This window comes from Pinus tabuliformis, chromosome 5_1 (assembly GCF_031772625.1).
Source record: "Pinus tabuliformis cultivar Carrire ecotype Pingquan chromosome 5_1, CPIR1, whole genome shotgun sequence".
In the NCBI taxonomy this organism is placed as follows: domain Eukaryota; kingdom Viridiplantae; phylum Streptophyta; class Pinopsida; order Pinales; family Pinaceae; genus Pinus; species Pinus tabuliformis.
This window is the reverse complement of record NC_142305.1, coordinates 327,550,661-327,559,580: the sequence shown is the minus strand read 5'-3', so window position 1 is coordinate 327,559,580 and position 8,920 is coordinate 327,550,661.

Sequence of the window (8,920 nt, the reverse complement as noted above, 5' to 3'; positions counted from 1 at the left end):
TATTAAACAGGTTTGGACTTACTTTGCGTTCATCTGTTGATGATGAAGCAAAGAAGAAAGCTCGTTTGGCTAGATTTGGAGTGGATGTGGAATCTGCTTCCTTGGAAGATGACAAGAAAAAGGCAAGGTAAACTCCTATTTCAATGATTGTGTCTGAAAGTATTATTTGTTTTCTTTGTATGTTATGATGAAGATCACATCTGTTTCTTGCCTTTGTGCATTTCATATATTAAGCTTTAATTGAAACTTTATTTTATATGGAAGCATACCTAAGGGCATTTCTTGTTTAATATTGAAAAAATGATTATAAATTGTTTGTTTATCTCAGGTTTGCCTCGGCATTGGATGGAAGCATTTTAGAGGTAAACAAAAAACTAAAGCAGACCTGGCAAAGACTATGGCATCAACATGAATGGTGAGTGTAAGTTCCTTGATCTCTTAAATCCTAATTTGGTTTGATTTTTGTTGCATGATACAAAGAAACACAACTAATTACTTTATTTATGATTCAGGTTTGGGATTCTAAGGCAAAGATGATGTCCCTGTTGCAGCACAGCACAATCAGGCAATGTTAGATACTGGATATGATAAAAAATAGGCTAGTGGGGCTACAAATTGCATTAAATTTTGGTTAAGGATTAATGCCATTTTGGTAAAATCATTAATTAGTTTTGTTTTTATGTTTTTTCTAGCTTTCTCGTTTCTGGGGTCTTTCTTCGCTACATTTTGATTTGTTGTTAGCCTTCCCATTTACCCTTTTTATAGCCTTCTCCATTAGCATTCTCGTTTAACTTCACTCTTTTCCGCCCCTCTTTAATTTAATATTTGCAGTGCTTACATTTACATGGAATCTTATTTGTGTTTGAATTTTTTTTTGTTATTGTTGTGGTCGCTTAGGCTTTAACCATCCATTTTACAGGTTTAAAATTTTTCTCATCTGCAAGGTCAAATTGTCTTTGGTTTTGCTTTGAATTGCTCATCTATCCACCCTCTGGACTTTCTTGAAATTCCCTAACCAGATTGGGAATGTCAATTGACAGGTAAAACTTATATGATATAGAGGATTTGAAACAGAGCATGTGAACTTCGAAATTTGATGTTTTGCTGGTCACTTAATTTCTGTGGTGCTTCACATTTTCTGACTGGTGCTTCTAAATTCTGCTAATTTTCACTGTTGAAATCTGCTGAAATTTTATCATCGGTTATTTCACTTTTCATCAGTTATACTCAATTTCTCCCTTATTTTTCTTTTCCTCTATATCTGTTAGGTTCCCCTACTTTTCTTTGTCTCTCTTTGTGTCGTTTTTGTTTTTTCAATTGTTTCTCTTTTATTTGAAGACTATCCAGTGCCTTCATGTCTTTTTGGTCGTTTTAACCCCAAAGCATTTCGTTGTGGTTGCTGCATTTTCTTGGCTGATGGTAGGATTTTGGGACCAGTTTAATGTTTTACTAGGCTTGCTAATAGTATTTTAGGAATGAAGCTCATTTGACCCGCATAGACATGCAGTTTTGTGTTTTACTTAAAATGACAGGGATGCAAATTCCTTGGATCTAGTTGGACGGCTTATTTGGTCAAGGGGGCCAGGCAGTCTTCGTTTTGCTTGGCAAATGACAAAATGTAATTTCCTATTTTTGACCTAGGTGAATGATTCATTTGCTCAAGATGGCCATGTGCTGTATAGATTTATAATTGTAAATGGGCAACTTAATTGTATATGATATTTTGATAAAGCTTATGTTCATCTCGATCTGGGTTAGACTGTGATGCAGTATATTTTGCCTTTTTTTCTGAATCTTTAAAATGTGGACTAGCTACACATATTTCTTTCGAATACTTTGTACACTGTAAAAAAAAAAATGAAAGATCAATTCAGGCTTGTAAATCTCAAAAACAACCAAAATTTGAAAATTTATACACACATTTATTTTGAATAATATGTACATTGTAAAAAATTGAAATATCAATTAAGGCCCGTGAATCTCAAAAAACAAGCAAAATTTGAAAAGCTATACACATATTTTTTTTGAATAATATGTACACTGTAAAAAAAAAAAAAAAAAAAAAAAAAAATTAAAGATCAATTACATACATATGATCACTGCAACAAATTACCAATGCTCTCTCTCCCAGACCAAAAATGATGTGGAAATCTAAAATTATCTGTAACAATTCTTCAACTTTGTTAATATTCACTTTCCCATGGTAAGGCGGAAAATTAAACCAACAACTTAACACTTAGGAGTGTCTTAACAATACAAATCATGTTTACAAATGCATTCCACTTAAACAAATGAGTATTTATATTTTTATTAATTTTTCATCAAGATTTCTTAATTTTTAATGTTTATTTCTTTACATAAAGCCATTTTTCATTACATGAGACAAGAAACGTGAGATTTATTTCTTCATTATTGAAACACATTTCAGTTTCTTTGTCTTTACATATAAACCACTCTTCATTATTTTCACTTTGAACGAGCATACAAAGTGGATCCATTTAACAAATTTGTGTGGACAACTTTCTTTCTTCTTGGTAGAGTATTTGGATTTTGCTCTATGTATGTGCATAATTCTTTCCAAAGGCAATTTATTTGTGTAATTGGCTTGCTTCTCCCTCCCTAAGTATTCAATCTGGTTGGGTAGAGAAACATTGTCAAATGGTAGGGGATAGTCATGGTGGTTATTCCCTTGGTCACTAGAAAGTTTTGTAGATGCTTGGCCATCTATAGAGGTTTCTTAATTTTGGGTAATTAACTTACTCTAAAATGAAATAAGACACTCAATGTGTTCAGTGTAATATAGATATAAACAAAACATCTAAAGAAAAGTAATTGCACAATAATCCAGTCCAATAAAACGAGGTTTTCCACAAACCAATTAAACCTTTCACCCTTTTCGTCTTATTTGCTTATATCAAACATGTGTGTAGGGTTTCAACCAATTAACATTTCATTGAGTATATATCTACAAATCAGTGATTTTGGGATCAAATCCCACAAAGTAATTCTATACCTGCTCTTCAAATTCCTTCAAGCTTTTGAAAGCAAAACCAATGAATTATCAATATAATTTTATCATAATAAAAAAACAATTAGAAGGCGTTTAGCCAGCTCAAATTGCTCATCCGTTAGGCTTGAACCAACATCTCTTCTAGAGAAATTCAACAATTCTAATTTAATAATCCTATCGGCCTCTTTTTGTACCTTTTGGGACAATTGCTAGTTTATATAATTTCTTTAATTACCAGTCTAGATCCATCTTAATCTACCAAGGGCAGAGAGGGATCAAATTTCTATTCATTTTAAAAGACATTTGCATCTTAAGAAATTTGATTCCTCTCAATCCTTGGTAACTATGGAGTTAAGATGGATCTATATTAGTTTAATTTCTCGTTTAAATAAACTATATTCCACATCAATACCATGGGTTCTCATAAATTTAAAACTTAAAAACAACTATAACCTCACCAAATCAAATTTACTTTAATTACCCAACAAAAATTAATAAAATTAATAATATATAATATCATTTGTATTATTTTAATTTAAAATTAATTTTATTTTAATATATAATTAATTTTATTTTACCGCATATCTACCATATTACATTAATTAATAATAATATAAAACGATATCTTTTTCTTAACCACAACTACACAGCTACTCGTCTGGTCATACAAACTGCAACCCTGCTCTACCTTAGTCCAAATATTACGCGACTCAATAGTGGTGGTTTTGGCAGCTTCAGTTGCAACGAAATCGAAGCCTTTGTTACTCCATTATTCTGTGTCCACCGTTGACCATTGATATATGAACCCAAACGGCAGCAGGTAAGATGCGCTCGTGGTTGACTGATTATTATTTTTTTAATTGTAAGCTTAAGTTTAACTTAGATATTAAAGTGGTGTATAAGGTTTTTTTTGTTTGTGGGTAAGGAACTCATTTCTATTTAGTAATTGTGACTACTAAATTTATATAGGTATATATCTATGTTGCATCAGTTTTTGGAATTTGGGAACGTTGGGCACTTGGGTACGGGTGTCGGGAACGGTTAGAGGTTTCCCCAAAATTTACAAGAAACAACTAATCGAAAGCGGTAATATCATATAATAAAAAAAGTAAAATAGAAAAATTAAAATTATATTTTTAATTATATAATTTATATAATAATCAAAATTAATATTAAATCAATGTAAAAATATAACCAGTGAGAGAATGATTGAACAACTTTGAGCGTTGCACCCGCCCCAGCTCAGCCCCTTCGGCCTTTCCAGATCCCAGTGCATGAGCCCGATCAGTCGAGGATCTGTGATCGAAGACTGCGATCAGATTTGTGCGTTGCTCCACGTTCCAGATTTTAGACCCCTGCGCATTCCTGACTGCGTGTGAGACTGATCAGTCGAGTATCTGCCCAAGCGGGGCCCACTGGTCATGGAGGATTGATCTTCACCTGTCAAGTCAGATCTAGCGCCCATGGAGGTGCTGGGCATCTCCCAGGCCCCTCCCTCTCCTCCTCCGTCGACGATTTCCTCAGTTGAGGCATTCAGTCGGCTTCTGGATGGGCTACCCAAGAAGAAAAATGTAGAAGCGGTGAAATTCGTCAAGAAGCTCAACGATATCCCTAAGATCTCTCTACCTTCGGAAACCCAGATCCAGGTTGCTCTGTCCCTGTCCGAGCAGGCTCTCATAGGCCAGTTTACTAGTCTATGGCCATCTCCCAAGTCAATAGAGAGTTGGGTCAAAAGGAACTGGTCGCCGCTGATCAAAGAAAGTGTGACCTCATATTTTCTGGGACGAGGATTCTTCCTCTTTGAATTCACCTCCAAAGACGATAAAGAGCTGATCTTCCGAAATGGTCCTTACTTTATGGGCCCCCAAGGTCTGTATTTGAACAAATGGACTCCTGACTTCGATCCAGCAGTAGACGTACCCAAAGTTGTCCCGGTATGGGTTAGGCTTCCCAACCTCCCAGTTCATTGCTGGAACTGGGATTCTTTGATGCATATTGGAAATGCCCTGGGGAAATTCATAGACCGAGCGAACAGTAAGGATCAATACGACTGTGCAAGGATCTGTGTTGAGGTGGATCTGGAGGAGGGGCTTCTGGAGGCCATCAAACTCAAAGTAGGAAGCTGGACGCATGTGCAAAAGCTAGACTATGAACAGTTGCCCTTCAAATGCCGGAAATGCCAGGTTTATGGGCACTTCGCCAGAAACTGCCCAACGGTCAATGAAGCAGCTCAAGGGAAGGAGGCCAGCTAGAATCAAGTTAAAAGATCCAAAATGTCTTCCAAGACCCAGAAGCCGGGAGGAACTACCGGCAAAGGCCCCCAGCAGGATCCAGCTCAACAGATCCAGCAGTCCCAGCCCAAGTTCACCCCAGAGAACAGGTCCGATCCTCTTAGCTCCCAACCAGAGGACTCCCATGAAGTGGTAGTTCAAAAGCCAGAGTCCCCAGACAAAGGTTCCCAACCCCCCAACTTTAAAGACACGGGAGCCGCAGAAAGCTCAAAAGGAACCCCCGATGTAGTCGAGGAGGAGGATCAAGAATCAGAAGAATCGGAGGAGGAAGGAGAAATAGGAGAATCCCAATCCTCTGTAAGGAGAGCTACAAGAGGGCGCAAAACGGATCGGGAGAAAAGAGAGCACGAAATGTACAAAGATAAACTACAGGACAGTCAACCAACAATGGAGAAGCTATTAGCAAAAAATCCGAAGATGGTAAAAAATCAGCATCAAGGCTCCAAGGGAGCCCAGCCAAGCAAAGGTAAATAATGAAGATAATCTCCTGGAACTGTAGGGGTATGGGCAGCAAAATCAAAGAAGAGGCTATACGAAATCTAATAAGAATAGAGGCCCCCGACATACTCCTTCTCCAGGAGACTAAGATGGAGGAGCCAGATTTTCTTCAGGTAAGCAAAAAACTTTGGAAAAAGAGTAATGCAACAGTTGTCTCAGCCCGAGGAGCCTCTGGAGGGTTGGGTACTCTTTGGAACGAAAGAAGGTTTTCACTGGTGGCAGAGGCATCAAATACCCACTGGGCGATGTTAAAGATGCAGCATCTAATTACAAAAGAAATTTTTTGTCTTTTCAACGTTTATGTTCCGGTCAACGCTGGAGAAAAAAAGATCTGCTGGGACTCCTTAAGGCAGCAAGCAGATCTGGGCAATCTGGAAAATTTCATCATAGCAGGTGACCTGAACATCACTCTGCACTCTTCTGAAAAGCGAGGAGGTTGCATTGTGCGAGACCCGGCAAGGGAATGGGTAGAGGATCTCCTCCAAGACTGGGATCTGCTAGATATCAAGCCTGCCTCAGGTAAGTTCACTTGGTCCAATAAAAGAATAGGTCCTGGCCATATTGCAGCAAGGTTGGATAGATTCTTGGTGCATAGCTCCTTTCTTCTGCTTAGCCTAGAGGCTATCATGCACATTCTCCCTTGTAGCGCCTCTGATCATAAGCCAATCAAGCTAATCCTTCGAGCTCACACTGACCTTGGCCCCATTCCCTTCAAGTTTAGCCCTTTGTGGATCAAGGAACCCATCTTCTTGCAGATTTTCAAAGAAAGCTGGTCCCAGCCTGTCAGTGGATCTCCATTTTATATTTGGGAAGAAAAACTCAGGAGATTGAAATCAGCCCTAAAGTGTTGGGCCAAATCTCTTGTCAATCCAACAACTGAAAGGAAAAATATCCAAAGCCAGCTTGAAGCCCATCAATTGATCACAGAAGAGGTATATATTTCTAGAGAAATCTTAGACAAAGAGGTTCATCTCCAACAACATTACCATAAATCTTGCCTGGCCGAAGAGGAAACGTGGAGGATCAAATCGCGTTGTCTTTGGCTAAAGGCAGGCGACAGAAATACCTCATTCTTTCACAAACAAGCTAAAGCCAGGAAAGGTTTCAATTCTATAACTGAAATTAAGGAAGCTGCCACCATACACAAAGACTTTGCAAGCATTAAACATGCAGCCCATCAACATTTCAAATGCCTGTATAGTGAAGAGACGAATATGAATCAGAACTTTTGTTTGCTGGACGGGGTACCCACTTCAATAACTGCTAAGATGAACCGCCATCTAGAAAACAAAGTCACAATGGAAGAAGTCAAAAGGGCCCTCTATGCCATGAACCCAGATAAATCCCCAGGCCCTGATGGTTTTTCCGCCTCTTTTCTCCAAACCTACTGGCACATAGTGGGGAAAGATTTATATAAAATGGTTCAAAAATCGCAGGCTTGCCAGAAACTAGGAGAAAGTACTAACTCCTCTTTTCTTGCTCTCATTCCCAAGGAAAAGGGAGCCAACTCCTTAAATAGGTTTCGCCCCATATCCCTGTGTAACATTGGCTACAAGCTGATCACAAAAGTTATTGCTAACAGGTTGAAGCATATACTTCCTAAAATCATTCCAGAGAACCAAGGAGGCTTCATCCACGGAAGGCATTTGGTGGACAACTTCACACTAGTCCAAGAGGCAATTCTATCAAGTCAGCAGCGCAAAGAACCAGGTATGGTTATCAAACTGGATCTAGCAAATGCCTTTGACCGAGTTAATCATAGTTTTCTTTTGAATGTGTTGAAAAAATTTGGTTTTGGGGTGAGATTTATCAATTGGATCTGGGCTTTCATCTCGGAACCATGGATCGCTCCTTTAGTCAATGGTAGATCTGTAGGTTTCTTCAAAGCTACAAGAGGATTAAGACAGGGTTGTCCCATGTCTCCTCTGTTGTTTGTTATTCAAGCTTCAGTTCTCAGTTTCCATCTAAACAAAAAAATGCAAGAGCAGGAGATTTCAGGGATATCCATAGCGAGGGGGGTCCAAAACATAAATCACGCCTTATTTGCAGATGACACTCTGCTTCTTGGGACAGCTTCGATCCACTCAGCCAGAAGATTTAAAGAGACGCTCGATGAGTATTGTATGGAGTCTGGTAGCAGCCTCAACAAGGGTAAGTGCCATACTTACTGCTGGAACACCCCGCCCTCTTTGCTCAATATCATCACCAGATGTCTAGGATTTGCAGCTTCCTCAGAATGGACATCGTTCAAGTATCTGAGTCTACCTATTTTCCTCAAGCGCGCCTATAGCAGGGACTGGATGCCGCAGGTAGAAAAATTTAAAAGCAAACTCCAGGCATGGGGAGAAAATTGGCTAAATATGGCAGGCAAGACAGTTCTCATTAAAACCGTCCTTAGCAGCGTCCCTCTATACCAGTTCTCTATGCTTCTAGCGCCCATTGGTATACTCCAGAAAATGGATCAATACATCAGAAACTTCTTTTGGAAAGGGGGTAAACACAATGAGAGAATATTCCCGCTTGTTAAATGGGAGACTGTTCTCAAACCTAAGATGAAGGGTGGGCTCAATTTCAAGAAGCTCCCTCAGCAGAACATAGCAATGGGAGCCAAGCTCCTCTGGAGATTACTTGCGCCTAAAGTAGGCTGGGCACAGACATCACTCTGGAAAAAATACCTCAAAGGCACGAGATTGAGATGTTTAGATGGACCTTTACCTCAAGGAGACTCGCCGATCGTCAACCTCTGCTCCAAAGCTGCCCCGTTGATTCAATCCAAAGCCTACTGGATTCCCGGAAATGAGAAAAAAAATAAGCATATGGAATGATCGTATCATGGATCACGAGCCTATAGGAGATTGCCCAAAGGTGAAATCGTTGAAAGAATGGTTGACGGCAGTCGGGAAAACTAAGTTGTGGGACATATCCGCATGGAATGGAACGCAATGGGCGGGCTGGAGTCTGTCGGATCCGCCTTCAGACCTCCACCAAGAGATCATCCACCTCTGCGAATTACTGAACGGAATTGCACCCACGCGCATCAACAGGAAAGATAGGCGAGGCTGGGGCGATCAGTCGGCCGGATATACAGTTGCCCAGGGATATGCGTGCCTTGCTGCAATCC